Here is a 26,700-nt window from a genome sequence, read left to right as displayed (position 1 = left end):
GATTCTTTTGTTATTGCTTCTTCTTAACTACTTCAAATATTTGACATAATAATAAGCCTCTTGTTCCTCTTTGTTACTCCTTACTGCTCCTATAATCTCCCCCTTAGATCGTTCTCAATTTCATATACTCTACAGTATTTTAGGTTCTCCTTTTGAAGTCACATTAGTGAAGAGAGTTTGCAGAAATTATCCCTAACTTGTTTCTCAGATATTCAAATGGTTCTCTAGCAAGGGGATTTGTAAATATATCTGTTATTTGTTCTTTTGTGGGTATGTACTCCAACTTCATTACTTGTTCAGAAACTTGTTCTCTGTGAAAGTGGTACTTTATAGGTATATGCTTAGTCTTTGAACGAAGCAAATGGTTTTTTGAAATTCTTATTTCACTTGTATTGTAGCATTTGATAGATATAGGTTCATTAAAATTTACCTTTAGGTCCTGTAGTGTCTATTTCATCCACAACACTTATGTGAAATAGGCTCCAGTTGTTATGTATTCAGCTTCCACGGTAGATAGAGAAATTGATGTTTGTTTTTTTCTTAGCCATTCCACCAAAGACTCTCCTAGGTAGAATGCACTGCCATTTGTACTTTTTCTGTTATCCACACAACTCGCCCAATTCACATCTATGTATGTTATCAATGTAAATTCCTTACCTTTTGGATACCATAGTCCATAGCTTGTAGTCCCTTTCAAGTACCTGCATATCCTTTTTCTTGCTAACAAATGGATTTGTTTGGGTGTTGATTGATATCTTGCTACTAAGCTAACTGCCAACATTATATCTGGTTGAGAAATTGTTTAGGTATAATATACTTCTTATCATAGATCTATAAATATTTTGATCCACATCAAGTGATTCATCATATGCACATAGCTTACATCCAATAGTCATGGGGGTTGAGACAGGTTTAGAATCTTCCATTTAGAATCTTTTCAACATATCTCTAAGCTATTTCTCTTGAGAAATGAATATGCCTCCAAGATTTTGTATTATTTGGAGCCCTAGGTAGAATGTAAGTTTTCCAATCATAGACAGTTCGATCTCGGTCTTCATCTCTTCAAAAACCATTCTACTAGATGAGATTTATTGTTTCCAAACTTAATATCATCCACATACACAACTATAATAAGTCATTCATCTCCATCATCCTTTATGTACAGATTACTATCATCTCTTCCTCTCTTGAACCCCTGGTTTTGAAGGTACTTGTCTAGTATAGAGTACCACACTCATGGTGTTTTTTTAAGACCATATAGTGCTTTATTTAACATGAAAACATAGTTATTCTTATTTGATAATGAAAAACCTTCAGGTTGTTCCATATAGAATTCTTCCTCAAGATCACCATTTAGGAAGGAAAACTTCATGTCCATTTGGTACACCTTGAAATCATTGTAGCATGCAAAGGCCAAAAAAATCCTGATTGCTTGTGAAAATTTCTCTTCATAGTAAAGACCTTACACTTGTGAGTAAGCCTTACACACTAGCCTGGTTTTGTTTATAATAACTTGACCCTGTTCATTCATCTTATTTTTGAATATCCATTTTGTGCCAATGGCATTATTTCCGATAGGTCTTAGTGTTAGTTCCCAAGTCTCGTTCTTCTCAATTTGATCTAAATCCTCATTCATAGCATCTATCCAACTTTTATATTTACTTTCCTCTTTAAAGTTCTTTGGCTCTATCTATGACAACATAGCTATATGAACTTGCTCATATTTTCTTGCTAGTTGCCTCCTCATTTGTACTCCTTCACTTTTATCTCGAATAATTTGATTCTTAGGATGATTCTTTTGAGTTTGTCTTGAGGGTAATTTTGAATAAGTCTTTGTATCTTCTAATTCTTCATCTTGTACTTCACTTTCTTTATTGATATGATGATGATGTTCTTGAGGATTGATAAAACCTATGCTCTTGTTTTTATTGGGTGGCTCTTCGTCAACCTTAACATCTATGCATTACACAATCTTATGCAATATTTTATTATAACATCTGTATTCCTCACTTTTTGATGAATATCCTAAAAATATTCCTTTATCAGATCAAGCATCAAACTTTCCTCGCTTTTCATCATTATTTTTTATAGAACATTTACTCCCGAATAATTTAAAATGCTTTATTGATGTTGGTTTCCTGTGCCACAGTTTATAAGGTGTCTTACCAAAGTTTGGTCTAAGATGTGACTTATTGAGAATATGTACTATTGTATGCACTGCTTCTGCCTAATAGGTTTGAGCAATGTTCCTTTCTCGCATCATGGCTTTGGCAATTTGTTGAATAAACCTGTTTTGTCTCTCTGTGACTCCATTCTCTTGTGGTGTGACTGCAATAGTATATTTTTTTATCCCAAATTCATTACATAGGTCTGCAAACTCATCTGATGTAAATTCACCTCCTCCATCTGACCTTATGCACTTTATCTTGCACCCTATTTGATTTTTTGCCAATGCCTTGAATGTTTTAAATTTCTCAAATGCTTGTAACTTATTTATGAGAAATGTCACCCAAGTCAATCTTGAAGAGTTATCGATTACCAACATGAAATATTGTTCTCCTCCTGGTGATTTTGTTCTATAAGGCCTGCACAAATCCATATGAAATAGCTGCAAAGGCCTACTACTTGATAGTTTATCTTTGACTTTGAATGATGTTCGTGTTTGTTTACCCATTTGACATGACTTGCAGAAAGTATTTTGAGGCTTATTTATTGTTGGTAGATCTCTATTTTCTCCCTTCTTACTCAGTTTGATGATGTGATCAAATTTGAGATGCCCCAATCTCCTATGCCATATACATGATTCATCTTGTTTTCTGATGTAGCATTCATCACTCTCTTCTTTCAAGATATATACATTATTATTAGTTTGAACTCCTTTAGCCAGAACCTTCCCTATAGATGTTGAACTAATTTCACGGTCTTAAGGTTTAAAGAGAACATCACACCCTTGGTCACACATCTGACTTACACTCAACAAGTTATGTTTTAGACAATCTACATATAGCACATCTTGAGCCTTTCTTCTTTTGTTTTTCAGACTGACTATACCTTTTCCTCTAATTCTTCTTGCTTCATCATTACCAAATGTGACATTTCTAGTTTTATTTTCATTCAAGGAAACAAACTTGCTTTTATCTCCTGTCATATTTCTAGAGCATCCACTATCCACATACCGTTTATTGTTTTGGTCTTGATCATACAAAACTAGATCACACTTGTCAGGTTTCTTTTCTTCTACCTTATTTCTCCATTTTATGCATCCATTTGTTCTATAAATGTTCTAAGATGTTAATTTATTGTCTTTAAGCTGACATTCATAATACTTGTGCCCAAAGTTGTGACAATAGAAATATTCAATGATATCAAGGACAGGAGCAAATGCATTATTGTCTAGATTCATGTTTGTTTTAATGTTTGTGAATCCATTGTTTCTCGTCTTAAAATTTCCCAAATCAATTCTTTTGACATTAACTCTATAATTTATGGCTTTATGTCCAAATTTTTTATAGTAGTATCAATATCCATAAAACAAATATCTGTACCTGGTAGTGGATGTTGTTTGAGAATCTAACCATCTTAACATTTAATAATTTTGTCTCTTGAAGAAATGCAGTTTCTGATAGATTGTTGTTTGATTGTCCATTTCATTTACCTTCTATACTTTATCGACAATGTTCCTTTGAAGTTGTTCACTTGATGTTGGAGTGTTGCTCAATTTTTTTTCTTAGATTTATGAGAGTTTTCATCCTCTCCCCTAGCAGCTTTTACAAAGGTGATTGTATTTTTATCCTCTGCCTTAGATTTACCAGATTCTCCTCCATAGCCTAACCCAGTCTTTATGAGTGGAGACATCTGAATTTAATATCATGTCCATTTTTTCATATCCTTTTATCTGTTGAATATTCATGTTTAGTTCAGTTTGAGCCTTCTCTAATGTTTTCTTTAGACAAACCACCTCTTCCTCCAATCTTTCACACTCCTGGTTTTTCTCTTTTATTTGCTTCATTAAAAAGTCTTCCACCTTCTTTGCTTCTTCAAGTTCAACTTTGAACTTGATAATGTCTTCTGAATTTGACTCTTCCTTTACATATTTCAATAGGATCTCTTTCTTCTTTCTATTCTTTAGTTTAAGGCTTTCTATTTCATTTAGGGAACTGATTAACTCCCCCTCAAGGTCTACCTCACCTTCTTCTTCTTCTTCATATTCCTGGCAGCGCCCAGGCCGAGAAGCGCAACGGCCCCTGTAATTTGGGGTTTTGTTCACAGTCGTTAAAGGGAGTGAAAATCCCCACTAAGTTAAACTGGGGGTTAAATACCAGGGGCCGCGGCAGAGGGGGAGCCCTGGGTGCTCACATGGTGGCCGCCCCTCTCACCAAAACGCCTTCGCGCATCGATTTCCAAACCGATGTTTTCAAGAAAGAGAAGGTCACGCTTGCTGGCCAAGATGAGTATATTGTGAGAGGAGGGAGAGATCTGTTCGAGCTGCTCCCCAAGGCTTTCAAAGGCATCAAACAGATCAGAGTCATTGGCTGGGGTTCTCAGGGTCCTGCCCAAGCTCAAAATTTGAGGGATTCTTTGGTAGAAGCAAAATCAGACATTGTAGTGAAGATTGGCCTGAGGAAAGGCTCCAAATCCTTCGTTGAGGCATGTGCAGCAGGATTTTCAGAAGAAAATGGAACTCTTGGTGAAATTATAGAGACTGTATCTGGCAGTGACCTTGTATTACTTCTTATATCTGATGCTGCACAGGCAGACAATTACACAAAAATATTTTCCACCATGAAACCAAACAGCATTCTTGGTCTCTCTCATGGATTTTTACTGGGACATTTGCAGTCTTGTGGGGATGACTTCCCAAAGAACATTAGTGTGATAGCTGTGTGTCCAAAGGGCATGGGGCCATCTGTGAGGCGCTTGTATGTCCAGGGCAAGCAGATTAATGGTGCAGGAATAAACTCTAGTTTTGTTGTTCATCAGGATGTTGATGGGAGAGCAACAGATGTTGCTTTGGGATGGTCAGTAGCTTTGGGTTCACCATTTACATTTGCAACTACTCTGGAGGATGAATACAGGAGTGATATTTTTGGAGCCGTGAAAGTTCTAGGAGCCACTAGGGCCCAGTTTTGTGAAGACTGTATAGGGTTGCAGGTATCCATTGGAGATGATCCAATAGTCAATCCTAAAGGATTCAAGTGTTTTGAATCCATTTTTACCATCTATTTCTCCTGTAGATGCTTCTATTCAGCTGTATTTTCAATTTGAGCATTTAATAAAAACAAGGAGAAGCCCGGTTGGGAGCTTTGGACCCAGCAGAAGTAGCCCTCGGGGGGGTGAACTGCTTTATCAACTTCTTTTGCATTTGTGGTTGATTTATTTTGCAAAAAAAATTCATTTTAATGTGTTAAACAGTAAAAGGAAATAACTCTGCTATGCTTAAATGGGTCATGAACAACTAAAAATTTCATGTGTTTTCTTTCTGCAAGACATGGAAATCTTTTAAACATGTTTAATTCTGAATTGAATACCTTGCAAACAAATTCCAAGTAGTTTCAAATTCAGATCATCTTTCTATTCTTTAGTTTAAGGCGTTCTATTTCATTTAGGGAACTGATTAACTCCCCCTCAAGGTCTACCTCACCTTCTTCTTCTTCTTCATATTCCTGGCAATCCCTTTCAAGTTACAAGGCCATCAACATGAATTCACTAGTTCCATATTCACTAGAGGATTCATTGAAAGTTTCAGAACCACTGCTATCTTCTTGAGCATAGAAATTCTTCCTTTTGAATTTTCTCTCTTTCTGCATTTTGTTAGACTTGTTCTTCTCTTTCGCTTTTGGCCGATTTTCCTCTTTCTTATATGGAATTTTGATGCGTAATGTCCCATTCTTCCACAGTTAAAACACTTAAATTGAAGTTTTCCTTTATACTTACCTATGCTTCTCTTCAACCGTCTGACAAATATTTCTTCTTATTCATCAGAACCTGAGCATGACTGCTCCTTTTCTTCTATGGACTTGTTTACCTTGAAAGTTGCCTCTCTATTGGTTGCCTTCCCTTTTGGAATTCTCATATCATATGCTGTCAAAGAGCCACGTAGTTGATTACTGTTCAAAGTCTCAAAGTTTGTTGTTTCTTCAATAGATGAAACCTTAGGATTGAATTTAGAAGGTAATGACCTCAAAATTTTCCAAACTATTACACTTTCGTTGATTGTTTCTCCTAGATCCAACATGACATTTACAATTTCATCAACTCTTAAAAATAATTTAGATATATCTTCATCTTCATACATTTTTAAGGTCTCAAATTGTGTTCTACACACTTGAAATTTGGCCATCTTCACCTTTTTATCCCCTTCATGAATATTTTCTAATTTAACCCAGATATATTTAGTTGTCTCACAATGCATTACTTTGATAAATTCAGACTCACATAGACCACTCATAAGTGCATTCATAGCTTTTTCATTAACTGTAAAATTTAGTTTCGCATCTTTGTCACTAGTTGTTTCCTTTGGTTCTTCATACCCTATCATCACAACAACCCAAACTTCTATTCCTAGAGACATTAAATATGTCTTCATTCTTACTTTCCAGAAGGCATAGGTTGTACTAGTAAATAGAGGGGCTTTATTTGTTGAGCATCCTTCTTGACTAGCCATTTTACTGACTTAGGACATCCTTCTAGTTGTTAGACTGCTATACCAATTGATATTTATGATTGAGAATTACGGGGGGGGGTGAATCAATAATTCAAAATTTTATTTTTTCTCAACTTAATCTTCTTCTTATGGAGTTAATAGTTTGTGTTTGTGATCAATTATTATTGAATTCCTTTTGCAGGTGTCAAGGAAAGAAATTTGTAGATTTGTTTATCAAGTATTCAAAACATTCACACAACACACAAGAATAAACACATGAAGACACCCAATATAAGTGGAAACACCTAAGGGAGAAAACCACAAATTTTAGGCTGGAAGTTATGTGAAGGAAAGTTGCTACTCCTTATTACATTATATTTTTGTAGGCTCCAACCTACAAGAGGATCCTACCTCAAAGGAAGCTCCAACTCCCACAAGTTTTCTGTAGGTTACGACCCACAGGAGGCTCCTACCTCAATAGGCTACAACCTGTTCCTTTTCAAGATACAACATAGAAAGGGACAAAAATTTCTCAATCACAACATCATGCCACAAATGTTGGTTACCTGATTTACAGTTATGCTGTCAAGTCTACCGCTGCACTGCTTTTCCTTTTCACTTTGTATCTCTTCCCTTGTTGCTCATCCACTTTCTTGTGTAGATTGTTTTTCTTCAAAAATTCTATTTACCATTCTACATTTTATATTTTATAAGCAAGCTAGCTTGGTTGTTTGTATTCTTTGGAAGAATATGAAATGAAGCATTGTCTCTTGGACTTCCAAAATCTGCTCACAAGATTGTCGCTTTGCTTTCAATTCTAAAAATTATTTGTAATATAAAAGAGAGTTGGACTAATAGCTCAATCAGTAATAATAATAAGATATAAATTATATTTGTATTATCTACATTTTATGTTCAAAGAAATATATGTATTTCAACTTTTGTCTCAATATTTTATGTCCACATTGATTAGCATAGCCTTTGCACTTCACATCACTTTCAACCTTCTTCAGTTCGAGTGATGTAGGAGTGTGTGACTTGGAGGGAAAATTTTCAAACTTATTCCAAAAATCCAAAAAAATCTACAGGCAAAGGAGTGGGGTCCTTTAGCCAGCAGTTTCCATGTTTTTTTTAGTTTAAGATAGGTATAGAATTAAGAATAAAAGCATTCTGTAATAATCGCCTATGGATAAGCGATAATAAGCTTTATGCATAATTAATTTAAATCGATGTAAAAGGAATGCTTTTGTATGGATAAGGACCGAGAGGGCTTATCTATTATTTATAAAATAAAATAATAGTATGCTCTCAGGAGGGAGGGGACTAGAAGCATTATCATCTGCAAAAAAGATCTTTATGTGAATTTGATTGATGGTTCTTTGTTAAACTGTTATTTTTATGCGTGTATCAGTTTGATTCTTTTCTTATGAGTTTCATATGAATGATTTGGCCTAAAATTTCCAATTAATGCAGCAGTTGAAGCCTTTAACCTGTTTTCCTTCATATTGGCAAGTTTGGCTTTTTTATTTGCTTAATAGAGTTCCGCGACAAAGCTCTGTTTTACACAGGAAACCGTGAAATTACTTAGCCGAAACAGAGTTCCAGACCTGAAAGATTATCACCTTTGGACTATAACCTCGTCGGGTCTGAACCCTTTATCGCATCGCTATGTTGGCGTGGGGAGAGCTAGCCTTTGGAAGCGCCGAATTCTGAAACCCTGAAAGCCTGGAACTGAAACATTATAAAGGAGAGTGGAAAGGCTATCAGGTCTGCGATTATTATCGCATCGCTAGATCAGAACAGAAGGAGCATAGCATTGGAGTGTTGGAATCGCTGATAGTGATTTCTAATAGTCCATGTACTATCGCATCGGAAGTTTAGTGGGGAGGCGGATCTATATTAAAGAGGCCATTGTCAATCGCCGATAGCGATAGCAATATCGTATCGGACCTCCATAGCGATGATAATTGGGAGCGATAGCAACTGCTGATAGTGTATTCCTATGTGTGGATTATTTCCCTTGCAAAACCCGTTGATAGTGTATTTTCGTTCCTTTGGAACGAAAGCCTCCGCCTGTATATATTGCGTTTTAAATGCATTTTCACTTGTTTTAAAGAAATGATAGTTTATCTTTATAATTTCTATGGGATTATAATCTCGATAGAGGAAAAAAGGCCTATGAGATGATTTGTGCTTGATAACAAGGGTAGGGGTGATTAGAGGGAAAATTGATGAAGCAGTCAGTCTAACATTAGATGACTAATACACCTGTTGAAGTAGATAGAGGAATTCAGCTAGAAATTGAAGAAATTATATCAGGCTTCAGCCATTTGTCCATATTGCCTGCACCCAGGCCACCATTAGTGGTATCAGAGCAACCAACTGACATTTAATTGAATCTTAGGAGCAGGAGAAGGAAAGTTAATATGGCTTTCAGATTTGGAAGTGGATGAGGATGTGGTGGAAGAGGATGGCCTATTACAAATGATAAAGTACTGAAAGTTGTGCAACAGATGCAAGCTAGATTGGATGCATTAACAACAGGAAGAAACATAGATAATGGAGATGTTAGTGAACCTAAGGTTGAAGCTGCAGAGGAGGAAGTTGTAGCAGTTACCCCTGAGATCAGATTCTTCCAATCAGTGTTGAGATCCACAGCTAGGCCAAAGATCGAGGTTTCAATATATGAAGGAGGATTGAATCCTGAAGAATTGATAGACTAGATTAATGGCATGGAGAAATTCTTCCATTATGAAGAAACAAAAGATGAGTTTGTTGTCACCAAGTTAAAAGGCCATGTAGCGCTTTGGTGGGATGGTGTGCAGGCAGAAAGAAAAAGACTTGCATGAAACCTATCAAGAATTGGAGCAGGATGGTAGCAAAGCTAAGAGCTAAGTTTCTACCAAGTAATTACTAGCAAACCTTGTTCAGATAGATGAAAAATATTAGACAGTAAGAATACACAGAGGAATTCTACAAGGTAAGCATAAGAGTTGGAGAAGCCCAGGATACAGATGAGAAGGTGGCTAGATATATGAATGGCCTTAGGATGGACATTCAAGATAAGAAAAGTTTATTGTCTCCCAAAATAGTAGAGGAAGCTTATTAGATAGCACTGAAAGCTGAAGAAAAACTCACGAGGAAGCAATCTGCCAGAGGGAGAGGTACTTTCTAAGGAAGGGCAAGTCAAGGTGGACGAGGGAGATCTACAACACCTAAAGATGGAGCTAGCATCAGCTCAACCCAGCATGCACCCACAGGTGGTGATGCAAGAGGCAGAGGGAGTTTTTCTAGAGGAAGAGGAGGCAGAGGAAGAGGAAGAGAAATAAGATGTTACAGATGTAGCAAACTGGGACACAGAGCCTTTAACTGCCCAGAGAAAGTAGAAACAAATTAGAGGAATGCTATTGTTTCTCAAGCTGAGGGAGAAGAAATAGCAACAGCAGTGATAGAAGAAGAAAATATACCAGAGAGAGGAGAATCTTTGGTAGTTAATAAATTTTTGCTCAAGCCAGCAAAAGAGATAGTTGAACCATCACAAAGAAAGACTTTATTCATAACAGTGTGTAAAGTTCAAGGGAAATGTTTTTAGATGATCATTGATAGTGGAAGCACTGATAATTTTGTCTCTACATAAGTGGTGGAGAAATTGAAGCTCAAGACAATGAAACATCCAACACCTTACAAGGTGTCATGGTTGCAAAAGGGACATCAACTGTTAGTGAATTAATAGTGTGAAGTGGAATTTCAGGTAGGCAAGTATAAAGATAAAATTGTATGTGATGTCATGCCAATGGATGTGTGTCACATATTACTTGGAAGAACTTGGCATTATGATAGAGGAGCCATGCATGATGGAAAAAGAAACACCTACAAGTTTGGGAAGGATGGTGTCAATCATATGTTGCTGCCTCTGCAAGAAGAAGATGTACCAAGAAATAATATTGATCCAAAAACTCTGTTACTAGGAGGAAAGGAGTACCTGAAACAAATTTAAGAGAATGAGGTAAATTTTGTTGTAATTTGCAAGCCAAAGGTAATAATGACTTCTACTAAAATTTCTAATTTACTCATTGAAATTCAAGACATGTTGGAGAAATATTGTGATATTGTTGTTGATGATTTGCTAAATGAGTTGCCACCCATTAGAATAATTAGCCATCATATAGATTTGATTCCTGAAGAAAGTATGCCTAACAAAGCAGCTTATAAAATGACTCCTACAGAAAATGAAGAGGTTAAGAAGCAGGTTCAAGAATTGCTTGACAAAGGGTTGATCAGAGAAAGCTAGAGTCCTTGCGCAATACCATTAGTGTTGAGTCTAAAGAAATATGGAGGCTAGAGAATGTGTACAGAGTCAAGAGCCATCAATAAAATCATAATCAGGTATAGATTTCCTTTACCTAGAATTGAAGATTTAATGGATTGCTTGAGTGGAGCAAAGTATTTTTCAAAACTAGATCTTAAAAGTGGGTATCATCAAATAAGGATAAGAGAAGGGGATGAGTGGCAAACCGCTTTTAAGAAAAATAAGGGATTGCATGAATGGAGAGTAATGCCTTTTAGGTTTTCAAATGCACCAAGTACGTTTATGAGACTCATGAATGAAGTTTTTAAATATTTTATTGGTAAATTTGTAATAGTATATCTGGACGATATATTAGTTTACAACAGGTCTAAGGAGGAGCACATGAGGCATCTGAATTATGTCTTACAAAGATTGCAACAGGAAAAATTATTGCTAAATTTGAAGAAGAGCTAGTATACTTGGGTTTTGTTATTTCTACTGAAGGGCTGAAGATGGATCCAGAGAAGATCAAGGCAATCATGGAGTGGCCTTCACCCAACAGTGTTTTTGAGGTAAGAAGTTTTCATGGTCTTGCTAGCTTTTATAGAAAATTCATTAAGAATTTTAGTAAGATCAATGCACCTATTATTGAGACCATAAAGAAGGACAAACCGCCATTGAGATGGACTGTTGAAGCTAAAACAAAATTCAGCTATTAAAGAAGAAGATCACTGAAAAGCCTGTTTTGGTTTTACTTGATTTTAGTAAGCCTTTCCAAGTGAAGTGTGATTCCAGCGGAGAAACTATTGGAGGTGTATTAAGCCAAGAAGATAGACCTATATCCTACTTTAGTGAAAAGCTAAATGATTCCAAAAAGAAGTATTCTTCTTATGACAAGGAGTTCTATGCAGTTGTGTAGTCATTAAAGAAATGGAGGCATTATCTTATGTCAAAAGAATTTATCCTTTACTCATATAACCATGCACTATAGTATATTATTCAGTAACCAAAACCTAGCCAGAAACATGCCAAATGGGTGGAGTATCTTCAAGGTTTCCATTTTGTTTTGAAGCATATAAATGGCCAATAAAACAAAGTTGCAGATGCCTTAAGTAGGAGGAATGTATTATTCCAAGAGTGTCAAATCCAAGTGTTGGGTTTTGATTTTCTTAAAGAATTGTATGAAACATATCCATATTTTAAAGAGGCATTTGAAGCTTGTAAAAATCATGTTTTGATGGATAGGAGAAAATGGTTGGATTACTTCTTACGAGATGGAAAGTTGTTTAAGAAAAATCAGCTGTGCATACCAAACTGTTCAATGAGGGAGAATTTAATCAAAGAAAAACATAGTGGAGGACTTGTAGGACATTTTGGCATAGAGAAGACTTTTGAACAGTTGAATAGATTTTATTTCTAGCCGAAAATGAAATATGAAGTGGAGAAGTATGTGAGAACTTGTAAAATTTGTCAATATGCGAAGGGAAGAAGCCAAAACATAGGTTTGTATATCCCATTACCAATTCCAGTTAGGCCTTGGGATATGGTAAGTATGGATTTTTTTTTGGGTTTACCAAAGACTCAAAGAGGTAATGATTCAATTTTTGTTGTAGTGGACGGATTTTAAAAGATGGCACACTTTATTCCATGTTATAAGACTAGTGATGCTTCTCACATTGTTAATTTGTTTTTTAAGGAGGTTGTAAGATTGCATGGGTTTCCTAAGAGTATTGTCTCAGATAGGGATTCCAAATTTATTGGACATTTCTAGAGGACACTATGGAAGAAGTTGGGAACTAAATTAATTTTCAGTTCTGCCTGTCATCCAAAAAATGATGGACAGACTGAAGTTGTGAACAGGAGTTTAGGAAATCTTTTAAGGAGCCTTACTGCAGAACATCCAAAGCAATGGGATCAAGTGTTAGCACAAACTGAATATGCATATAATGACTCACCTAATAGGAGTATAGGACAAAGTCTATTACATATTGTTTATGGAATGCACCCAAGAGGAGTAACTGAGTTAAGAAACTTGGGAAAAGATGAGATGAGAAGTGCAGAGGGTGAATATTTTGCTTCAGAAATGCAAACAATACATGAACAAGTGAAACAATAGCTGTGGGATAGTAACATCAAGTATAAAACTAGAGCATACATGAGAATAAGAGAGGTGAACTTTGAAGTTGGAGATCCGGTTTTAGCACATCTTAGAAAGGAGAGGTTTCCAAAGAGGGAGTATAGAAAATTGAAGTTCAAAAGAATTGGACCGTGCAGAGTGTTGAGGAAATTTTCTGCAAATGCTTATGAGATTGAGTTACCCCTTGATGTTGGAATATCACCAATTTTTAATGTTGCAGACTTGTACAAGTATGAAGGTGAAACTGCAGATGATACAACACAAGATCAAGAGACCTAAGAGATTGATTGGGTAAAACAACTACCAACAACAAAGAATTTGTAGCCAGAAAGAATTCTGGACAAGAAGGTGGTTAAGAAAACAAGGGGACAAGAGTACTTCCAGTATTTGGTAAAATGGAAGGATATGCCAACCGCTGAAGCTACTTGGGTTACAGAAGACATGCTACAGAAATTGGGTAGTTCTGTAGATGAACTCATGGATAGGAGCCCATGAAGAATTTTTTCCTTAGGAGTCTGATGCAGGAGCATGTGACTTGGAGGGAAAATCTTCAAACTTATTCCAAAAATCCAAAAAAATCTACAGGCAAAGGAGTGGGGTCCTTTAGCCAGCAGTTTCCATGTTTTCTTTAGTTTAAGATAGGGATAGAATTAAGAATAAAAGCATTCTGTAATAATTGCCTATGGGTAAGCGATAATAAGCTTTATGCATAATTGCTTTAAATCGATGTAAAAGGTGTGCTTTTGTATGGATAAGGAATGAGAGGGCTTATCTATTATTTATAAAATAAAATAACGGGATGCTCTGAGTAGGGAGGGGATCGAAAGCATTATCATCTGCAAAAAAACTCTTTTTGTGCATCTGATTGATGGTTCTCTGTTAAACTGTTATTTTTATGCATGTATCAGCTCAATTCTTTTCTTCTGAGTTTCATATCAGTGATTTGGCCTAAAATTTCCAATTAACGCAACAGTTGAAGCCTTTAACTTGTTTTCCTTCATATTGACAAGTTGAATTTTTTATTTGCTTAACCGAGTTCCGAACCTCAAATATTATCACCTCTGGACTATAACCTCATTGGGTCTGAACCCTTTATCGCATCGCTGTGTTGGTGCAGGGAGAGGCTAGCCTTTGGAAGCGCCGAAGTTTGAAACCCCAACAACGCGGAATCGAAACATTATAAAGGAGAGCAAAAAGGAAATCGAGTCCGCGATTATTATTGCATCGCCAGATCAGAATAGAAGGAGCATAACATGGGAGTGTTGGAACCGTCGATAGCAATTTCTGATAGTCCATGTAGTATCACATCGGAAGTTTAGTGAGGAGGCAGATCTATATTAAAGAGGCCATTGTCAATCGCTGATAGCGATAGCGATATCACATTGGACCTCCATAGCGAAGATAATTGGGAGCGATAGCGACTGCCGATAGTGTATTCCTGTGTGTGGATTATTTCCCTTGCAAAACCCGCCGATAGTGTATTTTTTTTCCTTTGGAACGAAAGCCTCTGCCTGTATATATTGCGTTTTAAACAGCATTTTCACTTGTTTTCAAGCAATAGTAGTTTATCTTTATAGTTTTTATGGGATTATAATCCCGATAGAGGAAAAAAGGCCTATGAGATGATTTGTGCCCGATAACAAGGGTAGGGGTGATAAAAGGGAAAATTGATGAAGCAGTCAATCTAACATTAGATGACTGATACACCTGTTGAAGTAGACAGAGGAATTCGGCCAGAAATTGAAGAAATTATATTAGGCTTGAGTCGTTTGTCCATATTGCCTGCACCCAGGCCACCATCAAGCCATCTAGCATTCAACATAAAACAACCTTTGAGTAACATTCTCACTAATCATATGCATACAACAACATAAACCAACATCATTAACTCATCAACATCCCAAGCTCAACATTTTGATTCACATAGATGCTCCTTTGCCATCAATGAAAACAATGCCAATTGTAACCCTTGACTCGAGAGGAACCATCATCTCTTTGAGTCTTCGTCGTAGCTTATCCTAAGGAATTGTGTCGAAATATTTTCTAAAGTCAACAAAACAACAAAAGAGATCAATTTTATTATTGTGACATTACTTGGCAATGATTCTAAGAGTGATAAGGTGGACAATAGTTGAGTGATGTCTCATAAATCCAATTTTCCCTTTAGCTCTCTTACCATGGCTTTCAAGCCATAGGCTAGTCCTTTTTTCCAAAATGTGCACATACAATTTGACTAAAATGTGACTAATTATAATGGTCCTATATACACTCAGTTTCTTATTCAAATATTTGACTTGGACCTTTAACCTAATTAATTTATTCCTTTAACAACTACCTTGATTATTTTATTATTAATTCATTAATGACTACCTTAATAGAGTTTAGGCTTCTGTGATCCATATCAAGTTAGAGAAAGATTCTTCGTCGAAAATCACATGGAATCTCATTTGTCGACACGTTCCGAACCAACTAGTGTGGTTCATCTAATTGGTTCGAAACGCATCGACAAATGAGATTCCATGTGATTTTCGCCGAAAAATCTTTCTCTAATGACTACCTTGTATTTTCACTATTTAAGAACTCCTCAGCTCGTTTAATATCATTATGCTTTGTGGTATGTAACAATACATGAAATATCCACCCAAAACATCAGACATAAATTAAAATTTATATAATTTATTAAAAAATACAAAAAAAAACATGAAAATATATGCTTACTTATTATTACTTTATTATTTTTTGACTTCTAATATTTATTTAGTTTAAAAAATATTTTTTAAAAATTAAAACTATTTATTGCACAATTATTTTTTCCTTTTCTAATTAATTAAATTAAACTTACATTTTATTATTTAAATAATCCTCTATATTTATAAGCCATTATTTTCCTATTTATATTATTTAATAAATAACTAAAAAAAATTATTCAAATAAAGATTTTCACAATAAATATATAATAATCTAAAAAATATTAACAATATGACTCACTTCAAACATCTTTTCCTTCGTTCATTATATCGAAACTCACAGCTTCATCTGGGGGAATATTATATATCTTGTCTTTAATATTTTCCTTTATCTTCATCTTTATATATAATGAGGGTGAGAAAATATAAAAAATACATATATTCCAAATATATATTTTTAATTTTTTTTTTCTCTACCTTATTTGCATGTATAACAAGGGTGGTAAAATAATTTAATATTTTTTTATATGAGCGTGTAAAATAAAAGGAAAGCTAGTTAGAAATATCAAAGAAAATATTATTCTAAATATATTTTATTTCATATTTCAATTCCAATTTTATTTTCATATATATATTTTTAATAAAATATTTCAGTTCCATTTTTTATCTTTCATTTTTTATATATATTTTTTTATATAATATTATATTAACGAACAAAACTTATTTTATAAAAGATCATTTTAATAATTCTATTTTAAAATTATATTTAACTAAATTCATTCATTTGTAAAATAAAAAAAATTATATATTTTATTTTTTCTAAAATATATATCTAATTATTAAACCCACTCTAATTACTATATAATATAATTTTAATGTTTTAATAATATTCCAACATTTTTTTTCTTTTACATAACTTCATAGCCAGATCAATGTTTATTAAACCCACAGTAACTACCATATAAATATAAATCTAATGTTTTAATAATATTAAAAAAAACAAATTTTATCTTTTACATAACTTCATAGTAAGATCAATGTTTATTAGAGAGAGGATCGATGTGAAAAGTTTGAATATTTAAATATTTATCTTTTATTATATAAAAAATAATAATAATAAAATATAAAATAATTAATGCATATAAATAGTTGAGTAAAAAACAAATATTACATAGTAATTAGTACTGGCTGCTTAATTTAAATATAGCTTAATTAAATTAAAAAATAATAAAGATATCACAAAAATAAAACAATTAATAAAATATTGTATTATTAAATATTATCATCAAAAATTAAAATATATGATTAACTAATATTGTTTATATTAACATGTATATTTAAAATTATATATGTTTACTTTATATGTATGTGTGTTTTATTTTTTATTAATATATGTAATTTTTTATAATTAAATTTATTAAAATATAATATAATAATAAGCCATCTTAAATTGAAAAAACTTTAATTAATTCATGAAAATGGAAATAATAGAAAAAGGAAATAAAAATCAGAAGGAAATAAAATTAAAAACAACAAATTAGTAAATAATAGAAATGGAAGTTACTAAACAACCCATAATAAGACATCAACCAATCACCTTACAAATAAATCAATTTAAACAATAATAAAAAATAACAAAAATTGAATTCTTAATGTTAAACTAAGGATAAGGACATAAAGTTTTAGTCAAAGACAAACTAATATGCAACCAAAGGAAAAATTGAATGCCTAATACCATCCCTGGTATACTAAAAAGAAAATATAAAATCCTTAAGTGATAACTTGGTTTCTTTGATCTTAATATGGAAACAAGTTAGATTTATTTTCGGTTGCCAGCCAAGTTTTTATATTTTGTTTAAATGTGAGAATAGAGTTATTTAAAATAATAATAATAATAATAATAATACTTAAATGTATAAAAACTCACATATATTATAATACACTAAAAAATATAATTGTAATGAGACAAATAAATAAAGGTAATCGTAGTGTGAGGGGAGTTAATGGTTATGGTTATTAGTACTCTCTGATGGGGGTGTTTGGATGATGGTAAACCATTGTCAACCTTGTGCGAGCATTTTTCGACAAACGAGAAACATAGATCTAATGAGTAGCATGCAAGGAGTTTCGGTGGTGAAGGTGGGGGAAACCCTAGGGGAGTGTGCCAAGCCACCCACTTGACACAAAATCCCTGACGTGTGAAAGAGGCAAATAGAGTTAAGTATGGGTGTCATATGTTATTTTATGTGGGGCATTTACTTCACGGGATTATGGTACGAGTTAGTGGGTTTGCAAACACCTTTGAACATGCAGTTGAGGTTTTCTAAGCTACCAAGGAGAGGCATTCCTATGGGAGAATGGAGATAGGGAGGTTTTTCCCTAACATATGATCAACCTGCATTAATGATACATTAATTATGGGTGGTTTCAGGCCATAAAAGCACATGATGGGGCTAAACACTTGCCACGTGGTAAAGGAATGTCAAAGGCTCTGTGTTTTTTCATGGTTCAACATCGCTCTGTTGGATCAAGGTTATATACATACCCTATTAAACATGTAGGGTGGCATAGAGCTCTAGCATTTATAGGGTGGTGCTAAACAATTCTAACTTTTACGGGGTATGTGTCGGTGGATTGTCTATTGCATAACAACCTTAATCAACAAATTGATATCAAACTCATCTATAAAACAGGTATTCTTGTGAGATACCAGCGTTCTTATTTTGGTTTTGTCTCATTTCAGTCATATATAGGTTCAATTGCTACTGAGGAGTTGTGAAGGGTACAATTGTATGTAGGGTGGCGACATACTATCTCCATTCTCTTTGGAAATGTGTGAGCAAAAGGTGTTTTTTATGGTCAAGGTTTTTACAGAGTTGCATGCTCTCAAACTCTTTTCCTTTGTAAATTCTCATTCTGCTTAGTGTTGAGCAGGTACTTGAGGGTATATTCAGGCCTGGGGTGGTCACGTAATTAGTCTCAGTATTTTAATTGTATACGATGTCATTTCAGGTTGCGTAGTTGTGTTATTTTGTGATACTTCCCAGTTTGTCTTGTGTTGAGGGATATAGTTAAGGGTGGTGATTATTTTGGCCGGTCTCCTCTTTGTGTTTTCCACTTTATTATTGTCATCGATAGGGTTGTCGGGTCATGGGAGGCCACCAAATGTATTTTGTGTGCTTTTTGCATAACTCCTCCTCTAGCCCTTCTTTTGAGTTGGTTGTGGTACTCTTGTCGACGAATTTACAATCCCTTGAACCTTTCGGGTTATATTTTCACTGCCCAATTTTGGTTGTTGGTGTCTGGTACAATGGTTCATTCTCCATTTGCTTTTAACACCGTGAAGTTTCAAATTAATCAGTGGATGGTTTCATCGTCTCAAGAGGAGAAATTGTCTATGGTTATTATTCATGCTCGGTCTTGAGTCATGTTGGATTGGAATACTCATGGTTGTAGGTATGTGGATGAAGTTTACAATGATTTTATATCCCTGTTAATTGTGTATGGTCTTCAGGGAATCAAGGGTTTTTTGTCTCGACATGACCCTGCTTTCGTACATAACTACACTTGTGGGTTGTCTTGACTCTTATCGGTCCAATTTTATTGCAGGTTCTTATGTTCGATGGTACCACGACGATGATGCATTAGTAGAAGAGGAGGTTCCTCCTCCAGACAACATCGTCTCTTTGGTTGGCAGTCATTGGCAATTTTTTTTTGATGTTTTTCCCCTGGAGGTTTGACAGGAAATATGATCACTAGAGGAAAGAGAATTTGTTGAAAGACAGTATCATTCAAATTCTAAGGTTTTTGAATGAAAATCAGAGTGGGTACTAGACCCCTGCAAATGGAGAAAGTGTCGTATATACTTCATGCATTCAATATTCTCTCATAGATATATGAGATCTCTACTTCATATGGTTTTGAGGGACAAGTAGGCTGATAATTATAAGTTGTTTGTGCGTCAGGAGGACATCAAGCATATAATGTGGGATATTAGAATGATATGGATGACATTGTGGTTTGGCTAAACAAAATCAAGTGCTACCTCAATCCCCATTCAGATATTGATTCCAAAGTGCCTCGGAATGGTGACGTGGTCATTGATGCCACATCAGTTAACATGGTCAATGGAAATTTGTCTCCAGATCATCTAGTGATCATCCTTGACGAATGATTTCTCCTAGTGCTCTTCCACTATCAAGCTTCTATGTTGAGATATTATGTTTTGAGGCTCTTTCATGTTATGTTTATTTTCCAGTTCCATAGTATGTATGCTCTGTCAGTGGTCAACTTAGTGTGGTCGTTATTTCTACTAGATAGTACTTATTGTTTTGTTGATCGTCGGGGCAACTGTTACTCTCAGTTATATGTGGATATTGACTTTTTGGTTGACAAAGTCAACAATATGCTACAAAGCATATCAGTTGTAAATTTTGTTTTTTGAATATCAATAGAAATTATGGTCGGATATTACAAAAAAATAATTGGTTATTAGTTCAAGTGTACAGTCATGATGTATTTGTAATTGCTGATTTAATGTGCCTTAGCTCTTATATTTTGTTGCATTTAGCATTTTCAAGTACTTTTGTGTGTTAATGCGGGTTTTTCTAAGGATGTTGTTGTTTTTCATGGTTGTTTACTTATTTATTTATGCTTCATTTGTTAGGTTTATAGATGTTTTTTCTCTCTCAACCACCATGGATGGCCATTTATCCATTAGGTTCCCAACATTCTATCCCTTTCTAATTGAAGGTTTGCAATTGTTGTGGCTCTCCATATTTGTTGTTCCTTTAGTGCCTCCACTCCACTTGTTACTAGTTTATTGGTTTTAAGTTTTGATTTTGGTTGAGGGTGATGAAAATGTCCTACTATTGTGCACGTTGTAGGTGAGGCACTGCATACTATGAGGCCAAGGAAAGGTGCATTATATCACCAATGTACAGAGTCCTTAGCAAAGCACTACCATGACTAGACTCCACAGATCATACAAGCTGAGTTGAGCAATGTTGAAAAGGGCATAATTGGTGAAAGAGAGTGTTTATGAAATACAAATAGTGCAACAAAGTGTCAGCCTCGATGCTCAACACAGGTCATATGAAGGAACAACATAATCAGTAGATGCACATAATGGATTTATACTAACATATGAGACCCTCTTAGGAAGAGTCTCGTCGAATCAAAATGAAGCTAAGGAGGAGATTCTACTAATGCTTGGTGAGTTATAGCTCTACCTAAAGACCTTGAATTGTCAGCTTGATCCAGGTGGATTTTGGTGGCCACCTGCCAAGTCCACCTGGACCCCCACCATTATTTTTCTCAGCATTTTCAGTTTCCTTAATTGTAGCACAACTTACTATTTTTAGCAGTTTTTCGGGTCCTGAACTTTCGGAGCTGTTTTGAGGCCCTAAACAACGTTTTTTGGGAAATATGGGGGCAACATGGGTCCATGGACCGATTTTTCCCTTCCCAAAGTGGTAGTGCTCAGACAGATCTTTCTAACGAGCTATTGTATGCGTCAAACGGAGATCGTATGCCAAAGTTACGACCCCGGGAAGTTGATCTACCAATCTACCCAAACGAGGCCCATAGTTTGGTGTTTAATCTTCTAGGGTCAGGTTTTGGAATGTTAAGGGTTTTCCATTGTTTCTCAACAATAAATAGGCCTTCAAGCCTCATTGTAAGACGGTTCAGAGGCATGTAGCCACCACATCTCTTCTTAGAGATAAGCTACCATCGCCCTAGCTGGTTTATTTTCCATTACTGTTTGTAAGCATATTTCAGTATTTTACATTAATGAAGTGAAGTATTATTTCCGATGCAGATCTATGTTTATGGTTATCTCTGTGTTTTATTTCGTTCCTGTTTAAATCCGGATCAGTGGTATCAGAGCAGTCTGCTTTTTCTCTGTTTTTCTTTGCATGTCCCCAACGAGGTCGGGATATAAGGAGTTAGGGCTTGAACTGGTTGAACCTTTGCAAGACCAGCCTCGCAAATCCCGACAACCTCCTATGGCGGATGAGAAGAAAGACGAGGGGGCAGGAGATCCTATCAAAATATTACTCGAAGACACCCTCGAGCGACAACGGAACGCGATGATGGACAGTTTTGCCCAAATCCTTCAACGGCTACCCAGAAGCGACGCATCAGCCTCCAGCAGCTACTCTGGAAATGCCATGCCCTTTAAGGTACAAGTTAATTTTGAAATCCCCATATTTGAGGGTCAGATAGACGTAGATGCCGTAGATAAATGGTTAAATCTGCTGGCGGGTTATTTTTCTGTTCATGAATTTTCAAGTCGGGAAAAGATTCTTTTCGCTCTTCTCAAAGCAGCCCCCCACGTCAAGGACTGGTGGGAAACCTACTGCGAGCAGAAGGATGAAAATATCGGCTCACTATTTTAAGCCACACCCACCTGGAATTCATTCCGGGATGCCATCAAGGAGCAGTACCACCCTGTTGGAAGCTATGAGGATGAATACATAAAATGGACCACGCTGGGGCAGGGAAGGGACCAAGACATGCCGGAGTTCACCAATATTTTCCATACCCTTCGCACAAAGTTGGGTATCAAGGATACGGAGCAACATTTGATACTCAAATACCGCAGCTGCCTGCACAAGTACATCCAGGAAGAAATACAATTTCTAAACATCTCCTCGCTTGACACAGCGTACCGATATGCCGTCAAGGTCGAGCAGAAGTTTAAACAAAAGAAGCGAGACTTTGGATCTGCGAATCTGAAGCAAGGGAAAGGTGCCCCTAAAACACAGAATAAAGGACAAAGCCAAGGTGGGGCAGCCCAAGACAACCCGCCAAAGCTGCAGGCAAAGAACAACGCTACAAAGATGAAAAAGGACACGGGAAAATGGTGTGAGTTCCATAAGAGCTCCACTCACAACACCAGTGAGTGTCGAGCCAAGCAGTCACTAGTGGCCGAGCTAAAGGTTCCAGAATTAGATGCATGTTCTGACTCTGAGTCAGAACCCGACAAGGGGAATGAAAAAGGGAAGCAGATCATTGATGTGGATCCCAATGCCACTGTTGCTACCGCCAAGATCCAGAAAAATGAACCTGAAGATCCAGAGGAGGAGGAGTGTCTCTTCCACTCCCAGATGTGGGTAAAGGGCTCCCCGCTACAGTTCATTGTCAATAGTGGGAGCCAAAAGAACCTCATTTCGGTAGAGGTCATGAAGCAGTTGGGCTTACCGACCACAGCACATCCACAACCATACACCATCAGGTGGCTTCACCAAGGACAGGATCTTCGCGTGAGCCAGCAGTGTCGCCTTCCGTACAACATCAAGCCCTTCACGGATGAGGTATTGTGTGACATTGCTCCCCTTGAAGTTTGTGATGTATTATTAGGACAACCATACTTGTGGAAGCGACATGCTGTGTATGAATCAAGGTCCCGGGCTGTTATTGTTACGTTGGGGAATAAGTTGTACAGGATACCAGAGGTAGCACCGCCTACTGCCATCTCTTTGATTACTACAAAACAATGTAGTAAGCTCATTTCCAAGACTGGGAAATTTGTTTTCCTGATGATACGCCCTCAAGGAAAGAAGAAGATGGTGGCCACGACCTCCAGACAGGACCCCTCTGCACGACAACTATAGATGGATAAGGTCGTGAAGGAGTACAAGGACATATTCACCTCCCCCACAGGGGTTCCTCTGCATTGTCAGGTCAAGCACTCTATCGATCTAACCCCAGGTGTGCCGATACCCAATGGACCAATTTATCGGCGCTCCGTTCTAGAGAACGATGAAATCAAGAGGCAGATTCGGGAGTTGCTGCAGAAAGGTCACATCCGTCCGAGTTCATCGCCTTGTGGGAGCTCGATCGTGTTGGTACAGAAGAAGGATGGGACTTGGAGACTCTGTATTGACTATCGGGCGCTGAACAAGATCACTGTCCATAATAGGTACCCGATCCCACGGATTGATGACCTCTTGGACCAACTAAAGGGGGAAAAATATTTCAGCAAGATCGATCTGAAGTCAGGATATCACCAAGTACCAATCGAACCCTCTGATGTGTGGAAGACTACCTTCAAAGCCAAGGAGGGCCTCTTCGAATGGTTGGTTATGCCTTTCGGATTGACGAATGCTCCTGCAACCTTCATGAGGCTAATGGATGACATCTTGTGGCCATTCACCAACTCATTTGTAGTGGTATACTTGGATGACATTCTGATATTCAGCCAGAGTTGGGAAGAGCACCTCCACCACATCCGACAAGTTCTTCAAATGCTGCGGCAACACAAGCTATGTGCCAATTTGGAGAAATGCACTTTTGGCATGACCCAGGTTCAGTATCTGGGAGGTTCAGTATCTGGGATACATTATTGATGAACAAGGGTGCATGTGGATCCGGCCAAGATCCAAGTCATTCGGGATTGGCCATCTCCGACCACTCTAACAGAGCTCCGTAGCTTTCTAGGTCTTGCAAACTTCTATCGCAGGTTCCTGTTGGGGTTTTCTCATATCACTTGGCCCTTGAGTCAAGTCACCAAGGGAGGAGCGAAAGCGAAATTCTTTTGGTCTGAATCTCAACATAAGGCATTCACAGAGTTGAAAGATCGCCTCTGCACGGCACCAGTGCTCACGTTACCAGATTTACAACAACCATTTGAGGTCGAGACAGATGCCTCTGACTATGCTATTGGGGCAGTCCTTACTCAACACGGGCATCCAGTGGCATATCACAGTGAAACACTTTCAGACACAGTTCGAAAGTATCCCACTTATGATAAAGAGATGTATTCCATTGTGCAGGCCTACCGACAATGGAAGCATTACATTTTGGGGAAGGAAACGGTCATCCACACAGACCACCGACCCCTGCAGTTCATACAGACCCAAGGGAAATTGCAGAATGATCGCCATCAGAAGTGGTCTACATATCTGCAACAGTTCCATCTGAATATCAAGTATAAGAAGGGTAGCACCAATAATGTTGCAGATTGCCTCAGTCGACCACCAATCATGGCGTTAACCACTGTGCTCAACTCTTATGGGCACGAGACTTCTGATTGGCCACTTCTCTACAAAAGTGACCTAGAATTTGGCCACACATACCAGACACTCTTGGGGGTTCAGAAGGTTCCAGATTTTCACCTCCAAGGTGCCCTGTTATGCCACCTGGGTCACCTTTTTGTTCCTTCAAGCGAGCGTGCCAAGATGATTTGGGAAGCACGCTACAGTCGGGCTGCTGGGCATTTCGGGGTTGAGAAAATGGTGGCAGTACTACAAAAGTATTTCTATTGGCCAAATCTTCGACAGGATGTACGGAAGTACATCAGATCATGTACTGCCTGTGCCATTGCCAAACCAACAATCAAGAAGTAAGGCCTTTATACCCCATTGCCTACCCCTAGTCAACCTTGGGAATCCATCTCCATGGATTACATGTCAGGCCTTCCTTCCACTAAGCATGGAAATGATTGTGTTTTTGTGGTCGTCGACAGGTTCTCGAAGATGGCCATTATGGCAGCCTGCAAGAAGAATATCACAGTAGAAGCCAATTCTAAACTCTTCTTTGAACGAGTGTGGGTGCACTTTGGGATCCCACAGTCTATCATCTCAGATCGGGACAGTCGGTTCCTCAGTACATTTTGGTCCAGTCTCTGGTCAATGCTAGACACCAAACTCACTAAGTCCACAACCTTCAATCCTCAAACTGATGGCCAGACAGAGGTTGTCAATCGGATGATTGTACACATTCTACGCATGTACAACTCAAAGCATCCACGCACATTGGATGAGAGCCTCCCCTATGTTCAGCACAGCTACAACCGAGCTCTTCACAGCACGACTGGCCACAGCCCTTTTGAGGTGGGCTTGGGATTCCAGCCACTATGCCCCATTGATGTGGCCATCCCACTTGCAGTTACTCACACAGATTCGGCTCATGTCCAGTCCGAAACAGATAAGGAAACCAGCTTCATTGAGCACATCCAACATATTCGCCAGTAGGTCCATGACATTCTGGAGAAATCAAATGACAAGTACAAGCAGCAACATGATCAACATTGGGTGCCACACAAGTTTCAGGTGGGCGATAAAGTCTGGTTGCATCTGCAAAAGGAACACCTTATTGGATCCTATCGGAAACTGAGACCACTTCGATATGGTCCTTACACCATTACTAAGGCTGTGGGGCACAATTCATTTGAGCTCAGCATTCCCCCATTCCTTGGCCTACACCCAGTGTTCAATGTGGACCACCTTCGGCCATACTTTCCACCATTGCTAGACACATCCGACATTGCAGAACAGCTCACACCCACATAATTAAATCCAGATTGCATGGAACAGGCTGCAACTGATCGGATCATGGACACATAGATCAAGAACACTCGCCAACAGAATATCCAACTGTATCGAGTTGTCAAAGCAGGCTAACTCCTTCACCAGGGCAAGTGGCTCACCAGGGACCAAGTTCAGAAAAAGTTTCCTCATCTCATGAAGGAACTCAACGCAATGGGCACCATTGCTTCCTAAGGGGGGAGGAATGATCCAGGTGGATTTTGGTAGCCACCTGCCAAGTCCACTTGGACCCCCACCATTGTTTTTCTCAGCATTTTCAGTTTCCTTAATTGTAGCACAACTTACTATATTTAGTAGTTTTTCGGGTCCTGAACTTCTGGAGCCGTTTTGAGGCCCTAAACGACGTTTTTTGGGGAATCTGGGTGCAACATGGGTCCATGGACCGATGTTGCCCTTCCCAAAGTGGTAGTGCTCGGACAGATCTTTCTAATGAGCTATTGTATGCGTCAAACAAAGATCGTATGCCAAAGTTACGACCCCGGGAAGTTGATCTACCAATTTACCCAAACGGGGCCCATAGTTTGGTGTTTCATCTTCTAGGGTTAGGTTTTGGAATGTTAAGGGTTTTCCATTGTTTCTCAACAATAAATAGGCCTTCGAGCCTCATTGTA

The 26,700-nt window shown here is 37.3% G+C and overlaps 1 pseudogene; it reads left to right on the top strand.

Annotated features, from left to right (window-relative positions):
• Positions 1 to 4,217: 4,217 nt before the first annotated feature.
• The window catches only part of LOC149236163 (ketol-acid reductoisomerase, chloroplastic pseudogene), a 54,934-nt pseudogene continuing 32,451 nt past the window's right edge, over positions 4,218 to 26,700 (top strand).

The sequence above is a fragment of the Pinus tabuliformis genome, chromosome 8 (genome assembly GCF_031772625.1).
Source record: "Pinus tabuliformis cultivar Carrire ecotype Pingquan chromosome 8, CPIR1, whole genome shotgun sequence".
Taxonomy (NCBI): Eukaryota; Viridiplantae; Streptophyta; class Pinopsida; order Pinales; family Pinaceae; genus Pinus; species Pinus tabuliformis.
This window is presented reverse-complemented; position numbering and strand designations above follow the sequence as displayed.